Here is a 21,991-nt window from a genome sequence, read left to right on the forward strand (position 1 = left end):
AGGTCACCTGAACCAAATCGGGTGTCAACCGTAAGAACGGTGGTCGCATAGCATGGTCGAAGACAGGACCTTGTGCCAGAACGAACTGGACTTACTAAAAACTACACTACTGTACGATTAGGTACACTGCCTATAGTGTTGTAGCAAGGTTTAGGTATATCCACTCTATAAATAAATAAATAACTTTTGTAAAATTGTATCGTATTTAATAGTATTTGGTAGTAAAAATATAACTATTTCATATACACCTCGCACAACATCATTAAGCTCATTTGATTTTTGGCTGGATTTAGAAATGAATAATCTCTAAAACAATAGAGATTACATAATCTTCGCGGAGTATTTTACTAATGTAATCAATACTTTTATTATTTATTCTTCTTGGCATTCCTTGGTGACGGATGTTGATGCTTGTGGAATTCTTATGAACTTTGTAGAGTACGAATAATGTTTTCGTAGAAAGTTTCGGGTACATCGAAGTTGAAAGTGTAAAATCAAACATATAATTGAATAATACACTTGGTTTATTATGAAACGGATTTCATTGAGTTTAAACAGAGATTGTGGTTAACGATGGTTAAGTCGTTAATGGAAGGATTATAGCATATTAGTAATATGAATTTAGCTGAGTAGTATGTAAAGACTCGTCCTAATCCATAAGAACGAATACAATAACATATGATTACATCGCGAGGTATTTGACCTCTATATGATACATTTTATAAACATTGCATTCGTTTTAAAAGACAATCTTTCATTACATCGAAAGTTGACAGGCATACATACCATTTCGTAATATCCGCCTATAAATAATCTAATATATGCCATTTACTTAACCATAATCTTTACTGAACTCAACGACTTCAATGCAACGTCTTTTGAAATAAGTCATGAATGATTCGAAGTAATATCTTTAAAATGAGCTAATCCACAGCGGAAGATTTCTTTAATACCTGAGAATAAACATGCTTTAAAGTGTCAACCAAAAGGTTGGTGAGTTCATTAGTTTATCATAATCATTCATTTTCATCATTTTAATAGACCACAAGAATTTCATTTCCAGTTCTCATAAATATACGTCCCATGCATAGAGACAAAAATCATTCATATGGTGACCACCTGGTAACCGACATTAACAAGATGCATATAAGAATATCCCCTATCATTCCGGGAAATCCTTCGGACATGATAAAACAACATCGAAGTACTAAAGCATCCGCAACCATGGATGGGGTTCGTTAGTCCCAATAGATCTATCTTTAGGATTCGCGTCAATTAGTAGATCGGTTTACTAATTCTTAGGTTACCAAGCAAAAGAGGCATATTCGGCTTCGATCATTCACCCATATAATGTAGTTTCAATTACTTGTGTCTATTTCGTAAAACATTTATAAAAATTTGCGCATGTATTCTCAGCCCAAAAATATAAAGGGTAAAAAGACAAATGAAACTCACCTAATGTATTTTGTAGTAAAAATACATATGACTATATTGAACAATGCAGGGTTGGTCTTGGATTCAAGAACCTATATCATTCGTATATATATTAAAACATATAATGACAATTAATCAGTTTATATATATTAATATTATTAATATACTTCTTGTATTATTTATTTATATTCATCTTATATATATAAATACTTAATATTTATGTATAAATTAGATTTAAAGTATACGATATGTCATTTATTATATATATATATATATATATATATATATATATATATATATATATATATATATATATATATATATATATATATATATATATCCCATATTGATGTTTAGAAATATCATATCTTGTATTAAAACTTACTACATTTGCAATATTTATTTGCGATAATAATAACAACAGTGATAATAATAATGATAATACTAATTATATTGTTAATATAATGGTAATAAGAATGATTTATAACTCATTATAAGTTAAATATATTTATTTTCAATAATTTGAAGTAAATACCTAATATTAAATTAAAAAGGTGATTTATAATTGTTAATGTGTTAAATTAAAATATTTTAGTATTAGTAATAAATAAATAAGTACAATGATATTAGTATCAATATTTATAACCTTAGTAATAATTGTAGTGATAATAATGTTAATGCTAATAATAACAACACTAATTATATTAGTAATATTATTAATAATAATGATAATAATAATATTATTAACAATAATAATGATAACAATCATAATAATACTTAAAATCATAATCCTACAAATAATCATAATAATGATAGTAATAATAATGATTAATTTAACACTAATAATAATACTTATCTGCAGCAGCTGCTGCAGCAACTGCAGCAGCAGCAGCTGCAGCAGCAGCAGCAGCAGCAGCAACAACAACAACAACAACAACAACAACAACAACAACAACAACAACAACAACAACAATAATAATAATAATAATAATAATAATAATAATAATAATAATAATGAAAATGATAATAATGATAATAATTTTAATAAAAATAGAAGACTACCTTAAGGAAAAAGGCTTTTAAAAAAAAATGCTCCATCCAGGAATCGAACCCGAGACCTCTAGTTAACCTGAACACACCCTCAACCATCCAAGCCGTGATACCTTCCTGATTAATTCTATACCTTAAATATATTTAACCCTATTTTCCTGTGTTCTTCTTCCCCCTTCTTCATTTTCACAGAACCCATCACCAGGAGACCAGAAATATTTACCACAATAACAACAAGGTGTCTAATTAATTTTAGAATTCATAAATAAAACAGAACTAACTAATTTAAGTGATTGGATTATTAGAAAACAAAAAAAAAATAAAGAACAACACCTATCTGCTGTGTTCGCGTAAAAAGAAAAAAACTTAAATATTGATTTCAATTTTGAGAAGGTTTTAGACAAAAATTTCTATACGAAAAAGGTGGTAAATTACTCCTATAAACTTTATCAAACAACAATTTAATCTGAAATGCAAAAACGAACGCGAATTTCTTAATGAACACTTCGTTTGACTTTTGAACATAAATATTTTGACTCCAAAATTTGTAATCGATATGAAGAATTGGGTTTTGAGATTTTGCATACAGTTTAAATGAAAAATTACTAACATAACTGCATTTAAGGATTTTGACGAACACTTCAATTTCGAGTTTTGACAGAAATAAGAATGAAGCAAAGGTATCGGCTGAAACAGAAAAAAAATATACATAAGAAATTTTGTTGTATTTTGTTTTGATTAACATTTACAGAGATCCTATATTGTGTCCGTGAATGGTGAAAGCAACAAGATTTGATTGAGAGAATTGTTTTCTAGTGCTAAACCGTCGACATAATCACAATCAGAAGAAGAAAAAACGCGAAAAGCAAATATTGAAAGATATCACCTTCGTACCTATTTGATTTTATATATAATATATATTTTATATTAATAATAATAATAATAATAAATATATTTATAATACTGTAATATTATTATTAATAATAAAAAAACATAATAATAATTAGTAATAAAAAATATATATATATACAAATGATGGTAAAAACAATAATAATGTTAATAATAATAATAATATTAATGTTAGATTACTAATGATAATAAGTATGATAATTTTTTTTAATAATGATGATGATACTAATAACAATTTAATTGATAATACTGATAACATTGATAATGTTAATATTAGTAATAGTACTAATGATGATAATAATAACTATACTAGTAATTATAACACATTAATTGTATCAAACTTTATATCTAAATATTATATATAATAATATTAATAATACTGATATTAATAATATTTATGAGAGTAATAATATTAATATAACAGTTATGTTTTAACTTGTATCATATATTAATTATGTAATATTTAACTAGCTTAAGACCCGCGGAATCGCGGGTTTCGTTCAACAAAATTTTAAATATATTATAAATTATGTGCTAGTTCAAGTAAATATTTGGCACAAATGTTGTATACTAAACAATTTAAGGCAAAGAATGTAGTGAAACACAATATGTAGATATCAATTAAGTATAATGCAATCCTTAAATAAAAGTAAAGTTCAATTGTTTAAAAAAAAAAAAGATAAATTGTAACACAAAGTTGTATGTATTGTTGAACTATTAAATTACGATAGGCATATAGTTGTAGCGCATAATGTGACAAAAGCGATCATTGAATGGTATTACCACTGAAATTGATGGATAATAAAGATATGATAACTCCACATCAGATATTTAATTGTACTCCGACTTTTTGATAATAGGCCATTATCATTTGGCTAGATATTTCTATGACGAATTTCTTATAGATTACTCAATGCAACCAGTCGTTTCAAGCAGTTATTTTGATGTCAACATTAAAGCAGCAAATTGTCTTTATGTAAATATACTTCACATCTCATTTAAAGTCTTTTCACGAACAAAATTATGTACTTGACTTTTTCAATGTAACCGGTGATATTATAGATATAAAGTGAATTTTTTGGTTGTTCTGCTCCATAAAATCTATAAGAATAGTAAATTTTGCTGTTAAAGTTAACATATGTGTTGAAAAGTTTTTCATAGCACAATCATCACCTTTATTGACGAAATATTATCCGAACAAAGAAGCTAATATAGTATCTTGCAATTTGTCTAAATGTATAGTAGTATCACTTTTTTCCTTCATAACTTCTGCTTTCAAAATTTTCATTTTCTTATTTTGACCGATTAACATCTTCACATGGTTCATTAACTAAAATTATTAAATATAAACGTGCATAGTTATTGTTATTACATCTAATAGTTTGAAAAGACATAGGTTTACCATGAAAGTAACGAAAACAAAGGTTCACAATTCAAGGAGGCTTTATAGTATTTATATTTTGGTTTAAGTGTTTAAATGAATCATTTCAATTCAGCTCATTACACCTTATCTTTCAAATAGTTCATGTATCAGGTCATCCCAAAGGGTTAAAAATAATTTATATTCACATGCAAGTAAAATGATTAATGTAGTTTATAAAGATTAAAAAGAATATAAAACCAAGATATGAATGATAACATAAAACCATCACTATATATACCAAAAACGTTTTCTTTGTTGAAGACGTTTTCTTTTTGAAAACGTTTTCCGTTTTTATTACAGTTTTCGTTATTTTTCGCCAAATATATATATATATATATATATATATATATATATATATATAGTGGTAGGATCAAGAGGGAAGTAGCCATTCGGGGGGAAGCGGGGGGAAGCAAAAACTTTTTTTTTTCATTTTTTGAAAAAACTTTGTTCACGAACATTATAGACGAGATGAAAATATGAACATTTAGTAGAGACACTTTGTGATAAATGTTTTTATTTTGGCGGGAAAACGCTCGAAGACGTAATATATAACAATTATCGTGTTTTTCGAGCGTATTTTGAGGTTTTAGCTATTGGGGTTTAGATATTAGGGTTTAGATATTAGGGTTTATAGGGTTTAGATATTAGGGTTTAGAAATTTAGGGTTTAGGGTTTAGATTTAGGGTTTAGATTTAGGATTTAGATTGAGTTTTTAACACGAACGGTTTAGAGTTTAGGGTTTAGGGTTTGGGGTTTTGGGTTTATGGAATAAACCCAAAACCCCAAACCCTAAACCCTAAACTCTAAATCGGGCTAAATTTTACTTCACAAAACATGAAGAAGAAAAAACGTTCATATTCTTCACGAACAATATTATCTTGAATGTTATTTTTGTCGATCATTTTTCCGCCTAAATAATAACATTCATCACGAGGTGTCTCTTCTAAATGTTCATATTTTCGTGTGATCTTGATGACGGAAAAAAAAATTCAAAAAAAACCAAAAAAAAAAAAAATTTGCTTCCCCCGCTTCCCCCCGATTGGTTACTTCCACATAAACTAATACTTAGTTCTCATTATATTGCTACTATAATGTTTAGACCTCAATTATTTTCAAAGTGGGTCTAACAAAACTACCCAACATCACTTACGTTATGTACTAAAACTTTTTAAAAAATAAAATTAATTAATTATTCTAAATAATATATACAAAATAAAGTATGATGTTTAATATATTAAGTTAACACTTTTAAGCTATCCTATAATCCATTTGACCCTTTACGAACTTCAAAGAACCTGAAACTAAAGCAAGTGGGTCAAAATTAGCACCTGAGCAAGTTGTAACATGGTAAATTGTTCAGGATTTCCTAGATTGAAAGGTCCCATGTATTCACCTTCCATCAATGCCATTAGTCCATCATCCTGGAATCAAGGGAATTTCTTAGTTTGACTAAAAAAGTGAAGTTTGACTTGGCGTATTAAAGCACTCAGCTTCGAACAGCTAAACAAATATGAAATAAGTTTTCAAAGTAAGAAAATATTCAGAATCATTTATTTAACCACTACATAAGAGAGTATTAGCTATATTAATATACCTATACAGTTAACTAACTATGAATTACATCTAACAACAGCATAACAAATCTAATCATAGAACAGTTTGCCAATTTGAATAATAGATAAAACATACCAGTGCTGGAAGGTGCAAATGCAGATATAAACTTTGAATAATTGAAGGTGTCAACTTAAATCCAACATAAGTTGACATCGACAACCTGGAGATGAAAAAACCCTAAAAACACAATGAACAAAAATCGTGTTATAAATAATAAAAGATTGGTTGACATTGCCATTTCACCAAACGTTATGTCGGCTCCAAGAGCTTTGCAAACCCTTAGAAAAGGAAGGTTTCCAAATGTTGTTAAAGGTGCAAGATATAGCTTATCCCTAAAATCAATCAGCTTTTTTTCACGTGGGTGTCACTTTAAGCTTTTATCGGTTTCTATGTGGTCCGCAATTGGAAGTGATTCTGATCGTGCATCATTTGTATCAAGATTGTTCTCCTTGTCACCTACACCTGTTAAATACACAAGAACATTGTAATATATGATTAATGGTGTAGATTACGGGGTACTAAAATAAAATACAGGCTTTTATTTTAAACACCTATAACTAACTGATTTGATATATTTTGCCTAAGGATAGTGTCAGGAACCCTCAACGCTTCCATTGAATTTTTCGACTCCTGACCACGCAAAGCTTGTGCAATCTCCTGCATCAGAATTTTAGCAGCAAACCTAACTCCACTTTGAATGTTTTCAACTGATACTGGAAACACATACGATTACGGTTTGCGTCCTCGTGTTCAGGGCTCGCTTTTCCATTACTGTTTCTGTATATATTCAAGAACACCACGTCAATCCTTTACATGAATACAGAACAGAAGAGTAAAACCTTGGCAAGTTAGACCCATTTACTAATGGGTCAAAAATTTACCTGCTTGAAGTTACAGTAGTACACTCAAGCTTTGTTTCTTGGAAGTGCACCAACAGTAAACAAACTTTCCTCTCCATCAAAAGCAAATTCTTTTCATGCTAATTCGTTATCATACATTTTCTGAACCCGATTGAACACCTTCCTTCCTACACCTTTACCCTCAACTGCGCACCACCTAATAAATTTCAAGCATAAAACCAAATAAATCACTAATATCTAACAAACATATAATTGTGTTATACAACCTATATCACGCAAACCTGCAATGAAGATTTGGAAAATGATTTAAATTTTTTTATTTAACTTCTCAATCAATTATGGGTGATAATAGGATTATGAAAACCCTAATTCAAAAACTAAAGTATGAACAAACCCCCAATTTCATAGCAGATTATAATTTTTGGATTGAATTAGAAAGAAATCGAGTGGGTATTGAAAAGATTCTAATGATGCAAATGAAATTGTTCAACAGCAGAATCAAGATTATTCTTTTTGAAAAAATAAAAAAAATTACTAACCCACGATTTGCAAATGAAGATTATTCAACAGCAGATACTGATTCAACAAATAGACATGTAAACGCTTATAGATGATGAATTCTGCATTTGATTTGTGAAGCTTCCAAATGGATCTGCATGCGATGGTATCTAGGTTTTGTGTTGGAGGTTTGCTCTTTGATGTTATGTTTGATGTTATGTTTTTATGTTTAGGGGCCGCGTGTAATTTAGGGGTAGGATTGGAACAGGTTTGTTTAGTGTAGACTTATTGACTTATAATTAGATCAATGGTGTTTGTTAGGGGTAGGTTGTGATAAATTCTTTAATCTAATGGTTGAGATTAGAAGTTAGAAATTAATATATCTCAATTAGCACTTTATTTTAATGTATAGAAGAGATAATCACATAATAATTTTTGTTGAATATTATTTTTTATAAATTTTATATATTTTACAATATACATATAATAATAATTATATATAGAAATCATATATATTTATATATGATTTATTTTAAAATACACATAATTATTTTTATATCTTATTTTTACATATTTCATTTTAATGTTTAAGTTATATTTTATAATTTCAAATTACTGTATATACTTACATTTATATATATATATATATATATATATATATATATATATATATATATATATATATATATACATATTTATTTACAATTCTATTGTTCGTGAATCGTCAGAAATAGTCAAAAGTCGAATGTATACATGAATACAGTTCAATGTTTATGAGATTCAATTAAATATACTTTGCTTCTTGTGCCGAAATCATATTAAGATTAAAGTTTAAATTTAGTCGGAAATTTCCGGGTCGTCACATAGTATTTACCCTTTTTCAATTCATACATAATAGCTTAGTACGAAAAGATTTATGATGGTTTCAAAATTTATATATATAAGATATACATATAAATTCTTCAGATGAATTGAGTTAATACTTCATAACTCATTGATATAATATATGCGTTGTTGATTTGTGTTGATGTTGGTGATTATGGAATTGGCAGAACTTGTAGTGCTACAGGTTTTGCCGGTGTTGGTGATACTGACGGTACTGTTGACGCTGCTGGTAAAACAAGTCTAGCTTGTAAATTGTGCACCATTCTGGTCAGGGTTTCTACTCTTCCTTCTATCGTTTCGGTCCACTCATCTGATTTACGGTTACGGCTGAAATAGATAATCTCTAAGACTTTAGAGATTACATAATCGCCGCAGAATATTTCTCCAATGAGGTTATGAATCAATACTTCATCGGTTATTGTTGTTGGTACTCCTTAGTATCTATGGTGAGTATGACATTGATGCTATAGGTACAGATTGTGATGTTGAGGTGTGGGATGCGGATGTTGTTGTTGGTAGTGGTAATGATACTGTTGGTGTTGATCATGGTGGTATTGTTGATGCCGGTGATGCTGCTGGTGTTTGTAACCTTTGCACCATATTCTCTAAAGTCACTACCCGAGCGCGAAGCTCGTTGACTTCTTCTATTACACCGGGGTGATTGTCGGTTCGGACGAGTGGACGAATAAGATCTAGAATTTGAGATAGTATATAATCATGACGAGATACTCTGGAAATGAGAGAGAAAATGGTATTACAAACAGGTTCGCCGGTAAGTGCTTCAGGTTCCTCGCCAAGAGGGGAATGTGGTGGATGGAATGGATCGCCTTCTTCTTATCTCCAATGATTAAGTAGACTAAGAACCAATCCTCAATTCATCCAGAATAGATGATTGCTAATTGGTTAATCCATTCCGGTCACACTGCTTTTGGAGCTCGAGTGAAAATCCATATTGGAATAGTTATCGGAATCTAAGGAATTTGAACTAGATACGTGATCCATCTTGTATAATCAGGGAATTGATTTTTGATATGAAATAGATTATAGGACTTAGATTGGTATTCTTCAACACATAATTTACATATGTATATATAATACCAAAATTCCATAAATTACGGAGAAATTTTCGAAAGATGTCAGGAAAAGTTTACAGTAACATATACGCTAAGATATGAATTATCAGATACGCTAAGATATGAATTTTTGTGTGAAGACCCGTCCTAATCCATCCGGACGAAGTCCATATCGATTACAACTGATTCACAACAGTTGATTACATCGCGAGGTAATTGACCTCTATATGATAAATTTTACAAACATTGCATTCGTTTTTAAAAGACAAACTTTCGTTACATCGACAGTTGACAGGCATGTAAAGCATTTCATAATATATCCAAATATAATTGACTTAATAATAATCTTGATGAACTCAACGACTCGAATGCAACATCTTTTGAAATATGTCATGAATGACTCCAAGTAATATCTCTAATATGAGCAAATGCACAGCGGAAGATTTCTTTCGTACCTGAGAATAAACATGCTTTAAAGTGTCAACCAAAAGGTTGGTGAGTTCATTAGTTTATCATAAAGAATCATTTCATAATTTTAATAGACCACAAGATTTCATACTTCCATTTCTCATAATCATACGTCCCATGCATAGAGACAAAAATATCATTCATATGGATTGAACACCTGGTAACCGACATTCACAATATACATATTAGAATATCCCCATCATTTCGGGATCCTCCTTCGGACATGATATAAATTTCGAAGTATTAAAGCATCCGGTACCTTGGATGGGGCTTGTTGGGCCCGATAGATCTATCTTTAGAGTTCGCGTCAATTAGGGTGTCTGTTCCCTAATTCTTAGATTACCAGACTATATAAAAAGGGGCATATTCAGTTTCGATCATTCAACCATAGAACGTAATTTCGATTACTTGTGTCTATTTCGTAAAACAGTTATAAAAACAGCGCATGTATTCTCAGTCCCAAAAATATATATTGCAAAAGCATTTAAAAAGGGATTAATGAAACTCACCTAATGTATTTTGTAGTAAAAATACATATGACAACATTGAACAACTGAACAATGCGGGGTTGGCCTCGAATTCACGAACCTATATCATTTGTGGATATATTAATACACGTAATCGTAATCGATCAATGATATATATATTTTTGTTATTAATAATATACTTGTTATACTATATATTATTTAGATAAGTTTAATATATTTAGTTATATGTTTTATATAACTATTACTTATCATTATTAATAAACACTATATATATTAAGGTTTAGTATATATTTATATATTAATTGGTATAGCTTAGCTAATATCTTTTTAGTAATAAAAGTATAATGAAATGTATTTTATATAAAAATATCTTTTTATGATAATATTGATAGTTTTAGTGATAACAAAATAATAAATTTATAAGATTGATAATAATGATAATAAGTTTAATAATAATAATGATATTGTTAGGAATAATATTTATGTTAATACTGATTCTTATAATAATAATGATAATAGAGATCTTATTAATAATGATAATATTTGTAGTCATATTACTTAGTAATAATACTTTTATTGATACTAATTCTAGTATTAACATTAATAATAATCATAATTTATAATTGTAGTTAGGGTTATGATAATCATAATAATAAATGGTAATACCTATATTAATCAATAATACTAGTAATTCTAATGTTTTAACAAATATACTTTTATTGATTTTTAATATAAATAACAATAATAATAATAACTCTAATCATAATAATATTAATACATATATCGAATACAATAGCTATAATGCATACATGATGAAATTTAATAATAATCAACATAATAATAATAATAATAATAATAATAATAATAATAATAATAATAATAATAATAATAATAATAATAATAATAACAATAATAATAATAATAATAATAATAATAATAATAATTAGAATCATAATAATAACAATGATAATAATTATAATTCTAATAATAATAAGAATAATAATGACAATGATAATAATAATGATAATTAGAGAATTAATTAAAAGTGTATACCCTTTATAATCTTTTTCTAAAAAGAAATGGCCCTGAAGAGGTTCGAACTCACGACCCTTAGCTCGCCCTCAATCACTCATAACCATGCTTCCAACTCTACTTAACTGATTTAATACACGTTTTATTTATATGTATTCAATCCTTTCTGTTTCCCATGTTCTTCATCTTTTTCAGAAATCTTGAACCGACCAGCACTCGAATCAAATCTCACAACGAATTAACAATTTAATTAAGACTTGTAAACTTATTTAAAAACGGCCTGTGTGCCTAACATAAACAGAACAAAAAATATATATATATATACAGCAGTATACAGTTGCTGTTCGACGAGTTAGACAAAACAAAAAAAAATTTTTGATTTCGAGTTTAAATCAGTTTCAGCTCATTGTTCCTACACGAAATACTTTTTAAAACTTCCCTAGAATATTTGTAAATTCTTAATTTCACTTATCACACAATAATAAGTTCGAATTTTGCTGATGAACATATGTTGACTTTGTGAAACAAGAACTTTGACTCGGAAATTTAAGCTCGATACAATGAATTGGTACCTGAGATTTTGCAGAAAGATTTCATAAAGGTTTCCTAACACAATTGCATTATTACATTTTGAAGTTTGTTAAAAATCGAGTTTCTGTAAAAATAAAACAATAACAGGGACGAGTTGCTTTATTTCAAAAAGAATTTATGTTTAAATCATAAAAAAGGGAGCTGTTATAATTTTAATTGATAGTGTGATAACAGAACAAAATGATTTCACTAATCTTACTCAGCAATTCGATTGTTTTATGGCCTAATTAGTCGACAGTCAGTTTTCCACTAGGTACACAGAATAATAGATAAAAGAGATAAAGAAGAATATTACTTGTACTGGATTTTGGACTGTTTTGATAATTTGATAAGGACATGAAATAGATTGAAGACCAAAACAAACATTCAATACAGTTCAATGGAGGTTCATAGCCTAATTCGTACGATTTCATTCTTTATAGATTATATAATTAAGATAAATATATTAGTATTAATAATTACACAAATAATAATGTTAAAAAAATAATAATAATAATAATATTGAATAAAAATACTGATTTTTTTTATAAATATAATTATATACAACGTTATATATATATCTGTATATATCTATTTCAATAAATGTTTATTCATTATATTTATATATTTATTTTTTATAGATTATAATTAATATTATTAATAAGTAAATATATTTATAATAATAATACCCTTAATGTTATAAATAACAATAATAACATTTTATAGTAATATGATAATAGTAACATAATATTATAGATGATAATAACATTCATAATAATACTGTTAATAATAATATTATTAATTATAATGTTACTAATTAATTATAATGTTACTAATTATTTAGAATGTTACTAATATTATTATTATTTACATTACTTGTAATAATAACATTAGTGGTAATAAGAATTTACCTATCGCACTTCATAATAATATCCCTACTACTGATTTTAATATTAATAGTAATTTTTATAGTTATGAGAGTAATAATATTGATGTGACATCTTTAATTAAACTTGTAATTTTCAATATATTAATATTACATATTATTTATATAATTTTATATAATGTAATAACATATAATAATTAGTACTTTCTTATATATACACACACATATATATATATATATATATATATATATATATATATATATATATATATATATATATCTATCTATCTATCTATCTCATTATACAAATAATAATTATTACTGAAATCACATATATACATATAGATTTATAATAATTATTATGTATATTTTTATATACAAATACTTAATTGTTTATTATCTTATATGTTTAATTCTCATTGATTTAAGTTTATCTTATTAGCTCAAAATATTATATATAAACTTTTATCTATATACATATTTATCCTACACACAATGGTTCGTGAATCGTCGAAAATAGTCACGGGTTAAATGATTATATGAACACAATTCAAAGTTTTTCAGCCTCGACATTACAGGCTTTGCTTATCGTGTTGAAAACATATAAAGATTAAGTTTAAATTTGGTCGGAAATCTCCGGGTCATCACAGTACCTACCCGTTAAAGAAATTTCGTCCCGAAATTTGAGTGAGGTCGTCATGGCTAACAATAAATATGTTTTCCTGACGAATATGAGCTGATAAATAGAGTTTATCATTATTGAATAATACAGATAAAAATAATTCGATTATTCGAAGAGTACGAATGAAACTATCATGAGAGAGGTCCCAACGGGCATCGTCCACCTTCGCCCAAAAACTTGCCCAAATTTTTAGCCGTTAGTAAAATATAAAAATAAAAAAAAAAATTCCAACGGCTATCCCAACGGTCACTTTTACACTATAAAAACATCAACCATATAATTCATTTTATACACTCAAACATATATTTCTTTTATATTTCCACCTTTCTCAAAATCAAAATCAAACACTCTCAAACTGCAAAATGTTAACACTTCCCCCAATGATTGTTTCATTCGATGTTCATTATGGAGGTGATTTCCGTAATCAAATGAAGGAATATAAGTGGGGCGATAGTATTTCGTTTGAAGATATCGACATTCGTGATGTTAGTTTACAAGACTTGCTATCCTTTCTGAAGGAAAAAGTTCCGTGTGAATTCACGTCTGTGTTCTTTTATAAAGACGATTATGATGCGGATTGTAGGGCAAGTTTTCTGTGTACCGATGATCAATGGTACTTTATAAAAGATACTATTGAAGATCGTGGTAAACGCATTTCTTTGTATGCGGTTCTTGAAGATGAAGAGATGTTGGGTTATCGTTACCTCGATGAATCAGCTGAAGCAGCAGTTGAGGCATCAAGAGAAATACTGATGTCTCCAGAGTACCTCACGGATGGTGAAATGACTGGTGAACGTTACTTTGCATATGACAATTGACGACGATGAGTAGTTTGATTGTAATCTTTTAATTTTTAATTGCCATGATGTTTTAATTTTTTTTTAATTATTGTAATTTCATTGTTGTTGTCGAGTTTTATATCTTCCTTTATGTTTCGGAGCTCTTCGTCTTTTTAATCTCCTCTCGATCTCTAGTAAAACGAGTAATGGTCTAGAATTTGTAAATATGGAGTTTCGAATGAATTTAATGTTATAATCAAGAAAGAATGTAATAGCACGATTTGATTCATCGAATTACCAGAATCATTGAGAATAGAGCTATCAAGAAAATACTTTCTTGATATGTTCAAAAGTTAATTAGAATGAAAGTGTTATGTAACATGACACATGATGGTGGTATGATCTACTGTGAATCATCATGTCCCATTATAACTCAGCATGGCTTACTGTAATATAATCACGTTGATCAAGTGTCATTATATTATACTAACTCATGCATCAGTTCCCAACATTACTTCAATAACATTCATATTTTAAGCTCAAAAGTTTACAGAATATAGAAACTAACAGTTTCTATATGATGTAACACTGATAGCACGAAGAGATAAATGATTTCAGATAGTATTAGTTATAAAAATATATTCAGAAATATCGAGGATATTTATAATGAAAGATACGATAATATCTTTGAATATCTAAGATCAGAGGATGATGGAGACTATTGTCCGCAAGGGTTTAGAGTAATGAGCAAAATATTCGCTAAAAACTTCAGCAGACATTGAATCATTTAGATTCTTTGAAGTCAAACTTATTCTTTGTGATTTGTCCACGGTTTCTTTCATAGTTTCGTATAATCTGCTTTTCGGTACTAAATTTTCTATTGAATGTTTCTAATATAATGATACACAGGAAGTACGAGGAGGTATATAATTTCGGACGAGAATATTTATGAAAATATCCTCAGAAATATCGAAGATATTGATGATGATATTTTGGAATTTCTAAGTTTGATGGTTGATGGAGAAAGATTTTCCTCAAGATTTTAACATGACTTCGGAGCAAGATATTCTCTAAAGATTTCAACGGATCCAGAATTACCTGAATCCTTTGAATGTAGGGTTTGGTCCTTGGTCTCCTTCGTGGTTAGCTCAATCCGTTTTCCAGTTCCAACTTTTCTGAGCTTTTCCAACATTCTATTCTTTATCATCAAACTTCCGATGATTAGGTCGTTTACAGTTTTTGTTGCTTCATTCAACTTTTCAAAATTCAGAGTATTGGTTCGCAGACTGGGTGCTTTTCAGAATTTCAGAATGGGAGATCATAATTCTAATAGATAAATGTCATATATATAACTGTTGATGTAGATATGCTGTAAGTTTTCAAAGTACTGATTGCTGATTCCCGGTAATTGTTATGGCAGTTCTCGTTATAAGATGCGGATGAGTATATGATAGGGTTTCAATGAATAAATATAATGATTTATCAGAGAGATTTAAGCTAAAAAGCAACGAGGTTGTTGGTACATCTGCTGGTAATATGGTGGAATATAAAAGAATTCTCCGGTATCAAAAGGGTAATTGTATATATCAGGATTATAGTAAGGCTACTTCGAATGAAAAGTCGAAGTTGACTTGCTGGAGCTGTGACAAAATTGGCTACTTTAAAAAGGGATCATAAAGTTATTTTTGCTAATAAATGTCAAAGGATCTGACGCGACTACGTGTTAAACTTTTACTCAGTTGCCGAGAGTTTCTCAGGTGCATAACTATATGCATAAATCTTTCCTTCCGTTAATGAAGTGCGGTTGATTCATCCTCTCGATTGAAATGTTTTAAAGAATCATGAAAGGTTTAAACGCAGATTGAAATCGTCAAGATACAAATGAGGTTTAAAATGAGATCAAGTGGCAAACTTGAAGAAATGTTTAGTTTCATATGTTATAGTCAATATTTTAATTCATTTTAATTGTCCATTGTTGGTAGTCCACAGTTAGCAATTCAATAATTCATGTATAGTTTAATATATAGTATTCGAATTAATTAATACGTAACGTGACCCGTATTCGTCTCAGACTCGATCACAACTCAAAGTATATATATTATTATAGAATCAACCTCAACCCTGTATAGCTAACTCCCGCATTACTGCATATAGAGTGTCTATGGTTATTCCAAATAATATACATAGATGCGTCGATATGATATGTCAAAACCTTGTATACATGTCCCGATATTTAAAGTGCGTAAAATAAATACAGAAATTAAATGATGATAAATTAAATGCGTAAAGTAAATAACAGAAATTAAATGACGATAAATAAAATTGCGAGAATGTAATTTGCGATAATTAAATTGTGATAAATAAAGTGTAATCAATTAGTTGGGAACAATTAGCTAGGAACAGTTAGCGTGGATTCTTAACAAATTTGTCATAGTTAATTTGTTTGTTTCTAACCAATTTTATTATGTCAAATGTGTTCTTCATTATGCCACTTGTTGGATTATTATAGATTAAAATCCAAATATGAAATTGAATGAAAATGGTTATTCGGTGGTGAACGAATTTTTATATCGGTGGATGTAAGTAGGATAGTAAATGACTGTTGAATCAGATTCGAAGAATGTACAGTGTAACTTATTAATGCAAAATCTAAATATTCCTCGGGTATTACCTACCCGTTAAAATATTTTCACCATTAACAGTTTGTACAATAAAAATTTTAATTACAATCTTTATGAAAACATATATACATATATATTTTCTTCAGACGTAATTATGGATTTAATGAGTCAATGTGATATTAAACTCATCAGATTTACGGCTAGAACTAGAGTACATAATCTCTAAAATATTAGAGATTACATAATCACCAAAAAGGACGAAGATAGTTTATGTAGAACGATTCATGAAACAATTCGTAGAACGATGATTATGCTTGAGGTATAGATTGCGAGGTTGAGACGTGTGATGATGTTGTTGTTGTTGGTACTCCTTGGTATCCATGGTGTGTATGACGTTGATGTTCGAGGTATAGATTAAGATGTTGAGGTATGGGATGCGGATGTTGATGTTGGTGGTGGTGATGGTACTGTTGACATTGGTGGTGGTACTGGTTATGCTGCTGGTGCTGCTGCTGGTGTTTGTAACCTTCGCACCATATTCTCTAAAGCCACTACCCGAGCGCGAATTTCGTTGACTTCTTCTATTACACCGGGGTGATTTTCAGTTCGGACTAGCGGATAAATATAATCTAAAATTTGGTATAGTATATAATCGTGGCGAGATACTCTGGAAATGAGAGAAAAGATGGTATTTCGAACAGGTTCATCGGTAAGTGCTTCAGGTTCTTTGCCAATAGAGCAATGTGGCGGATGGAAAGGATCACCTTCTTCTTGTCTCCAATGATTGAGGAGGCTACGAACCCATCCCCAATTCGTCCAGAATAGATGATGACTGATTGGTTGATTCATTCCGGTTACACTGCTTTCGGAGCTTGAATGGGATTCCATTTCGGAATCCGAGTGACTTGAACTAATGACGAATTCTATTTCGTACGATTGCATAAAGAATTTTTAGATATGAAATAATTTTCTGGCTAACGGATGGTATTCTTAATTACATAGAATATCCATATATATAGAACTAAAGGTTTCGTAGATCACGGAGGAATTTACGGGATACGCCAGATAAGGTTTACAGTAACAGATACGCTACGATATGAATCTTGTCTATACACTATTCATGCATCAATGCAGTAAGATGTGTCTAGACTAAAAATGATAAGCAGATGATTTTCGACTAGAAATGATAAGCAAAACTTTTGACATGCAGACACGGTCGAAGTCCAGACTCACTAAGGCATTCTAACGACTATCAGTTAGACACACTAATGCAAGACCTGGTTCTCTAAGACCACCGCTCTGATACCAACTGTGAAGACCCGTCCTAATCCATCTGGACGAAGTCCATATCAATTACAAACGATTCACAACAGTTGATTACATCGCGAGGTAATTGACCTCTATATGATAAATTTTACAAACATTGCATTCGTTTTTAAAAGACAAACTTTCGTTACATCGACAGTTGACAGGCATGTAAAGCATTTCATAATATATCCAAATATAATTGACTTAATAATAATCTTGATGAACTCAATGACTCGAATGCAACATCTTTTGAAATATGTCATGAATGACTCCAAGTAATATCTCTAATATGAGCAAATGCACAGCGGAAGATTTCTTTCGTACCTGAGAAAAAACATGCTTTAAAGTGTCCACCAAAAGGTTGGTGAGTTCATTAGTTTATCATAAAGAATCATTTCATAATTTTAATAGACCACAAGATTTCATACTTCCATTTCTCATAATCATACGTCCCATGCATAGAGACAAAAATATCATTCATATGGATTGAACACCTGGTAACCGACATTCACAATATACATATTAGAATATCCCCATCATTCCGGGATCCTCCTTCGGACATGATATAAATTTCGAAGTACTAAAGCATCCGGTACTTTGGATGGGGCTTGTTGGGCCCGATAGATCTATCTTTAGAGTTCGCGTCAATTAGGGTGTCTGTTCCCTAATTCTTAGATTACCAGACTATATAAAAAGGGGCATATTCAGTTTCGATCATTCAACCATAGAACGTAATTTCGATTACTTGTGTCTATTTCGTAAAACAGTTATAAAAACAGCGCATGTATTCTCAGTCCCAAAAATATATATTGCAAAAGCATTTAAAAAGGGATTAATGAAACTCACCTAATGTATTTTGTAGTAAAAATACATATGACAACATTGAACAACTGAACAATGCGGGGTTGGCCTCGAATTCACGAACCTATATCATTTGTGGATATATTAATACACGTAATCGTAATCGATCAATGATATATATATTTTTGTTATTAATAATATACTTGTAATTCTAATGTTTTAACAAAAATACTTTTATTGATTTTTACTATAAATAACAATAATAATAATAACTCTAATCATAATAATATTAATACATATATCGAATACAATAACTATAATGCATACATGATGAAATTTAATAATAATCAACATAATAATAATAATAATAATAATAATAATAATAATAATAATAATAATAATAATAATAATAATAATAATAATAATAATAATAATAATAATAATAATAATTAGAATCATAATAATAACAATGATAATAATTATAATTCTAATAATAATAAGAATAATAATGACAATGATAATAATAATGATAATTAGAGAATTAATTAAAAGTGTATACCCTTTATAATCTTTTTCTAAAAAGAAATGGCCCTGAAGAGGTTCGAACTCACGACCCTTAGCTCGCCCTCAATCACTCATAACCATGCTTCCAACTCTACTTAACTGATTTAATACACGTTTTATTTATATGTATTCAATCCTTTCTGTTTCCCATGTTCTTCATCTTTTTCAGAAATCTTGAACCGACCAGCACTCGAATCAAATCTCACAATGAATTAACAATTTAATTAAGACTTGTAAACTTATTTAAAAACGGCCTATGTGACTAACAGAAACAGAACAAAAAAAATATATATATATATACAGCAGTATACAGTTGCTGTTCGACGAGTTAGACAAAACAAAAAAAAAAATTTTGATTTCGAGTTTAAATCAGTTTCAGCTCATTGTTCCTACACGAAATACTTTTTAAAACTTCCCTAGAATATTTGTAAATTCTTAATTTCACTTATCACACAATAATAAGTTCGAATTTTGCTGATGAACATATGTTGACTTTGTGAAACAAGAACTTTGACTCGGAAATTTAAGCTCGATACAATGAATTGGTACCTGAGATTTTGCAGAAAGATTTCATAAAGGTTTCCTAACACAATTGCGTTATTACATTTTGAAGTTTGTTAAAAATCGAGTTTCTGTAAAAATAAAACAATAACAGGGACGAGTTGCTTTATTTCAAAAAGAATTTATGTTTAAATCATAAAAAAGGGAGCTGTTATAATTTTAATTGATAGTGTGATAACAGAACAAAATGATTTCACTAATCTTACTCAGCAATTCGATTGTTTTATGGCCTAATTAGTCGACAGTCAGTTTTCCACTAGGTACACAGAATAATAGATAAAAGAGATAAAGAAGAATATTACTTGTACTGGATTTTGGACTGTTTTGATAATTTGATAAGGACATGAAACAGATTGAAGACCAAAACAAACATTCAATACAGTTCAATGGAGGTTCATAGCCTAATTCGTACGATTTCATTCTTTATAGATTATATAATTAAGATAAATATATTAGTATTAATAATTACACAAATAATAATGTTAAAATAATAATAATAATAATAATATTGAATAAAAATACTGATTTTTTTATAAATATAATTATATGCAACGTTATATATATATCTGTATATATCTATTTCAATAAATGTTTATTCATTATATTTATATATTTATTTTTTATAGATTATAATTAATATTATTAATAAGTAAATATATTTATAATAATAATACCCTTAATGTTATAAATAACAATAATAACATTTTATAGTAATATGATAATAGTAACATAATATTATAGATGATAATAACATTCATAATAATACTGTTAATAATAATATTATTAATTATAATGTTACTAATTAATTATAATGTTACTAATTATTTAGAATGTTACTAATATTATTATTATTTACATTACTTGTAATAATAACATTAGTGGTAATAACCATTTACCTATAGCACTTCATAATAATATCCCTACTACTGATTTTAATATTAATAGTAATTTTTATAGTTATGAGAGTAATAATATTGATGTGACATCTTTAATTAAACTTGTAATTTTCAATATATTAATATTACATATTATTTATATAATTTTATATAATGTAATAACATATAATAATTAGTACTTTCTTATATATATATATATATATATATATATATATATATATATATATATATATATATATATATATATATATATGTATATATCTATCTCATTATACAAATAATAATTATTACTGAAATCACATATATACATATAGATTTATAATAATTATTATGTATATTTTTATATACAAATACTTAATTGTTTATTATCTTATATGTTTAATTCTCATTGATTTAAGTTTATCTTATTAGCTCAAAATATTATATATAAACTTTTATCTATATACATATTTATCCTACACACAATGGTTCGTGAATCGAAAATAGTCACGGGTTAAATGATTATATGAACACAATTCAAAGTTTTTCAGCCTCGACATTACAGGCTTTGCTTATCGTGTTGAAAACATATAAAGATTAAGTTTAAATT

At 28.4% G+C, this 21,991-nt stretch overlaps 1 long non-coding RNA gene across 2 annotated transcripts; it reads right to left on the bottom strand.

Annotated features, from left to right (window-relative positions):
- Nucleotides 1-807: 807 nt before the first annotated feature.
- Nucleotides 808-7,993, bottom strand: LOC139873293 (uncharacterized). 2 transcript variants are annotated; one of them, XR_011767298.1, is made up of 6 exons: nt 7,830-7,993; nt 7,312-7,486; nt 6,982-7,207; nt 6,506-6,892; nt 6,145-6,237; nt 808-953 (listed from the first exon to the last, which is right to left on the bottom strand). It is a non-coding gene; the product is annotated as an uncharacterized lncRNA (long non-coding RNA). The 2 variants fall into 2 exon arrangements; XR_011767297.1 differs by lacking the exon at nt 808-953 and having other exon boundaries at nt 5,716-6,237.
- Between the last annotated feature and the right edge of the window lie 13,998 nt (nt 7,994-21,991).

The sequence above is a fragment of the Rutidosis leptorrhynchoides genome, chromosome 10 (assembly GCF_046630445.1).
Source record: "Rutidosis leptorrhynchoides isolate AG116_Rl617_1_P2 chromosome 10, CSIRO_AGI_Rlap_v1, whole genome shotgun sequence".
Classification (NCBI taxonomy): Eukaryota; Viridiplantae; Streptophyta; class Magnoliopsida; order Asterales; family Asteraceae; genus Rutidosis; species Rutidosis leptorrhynchoides.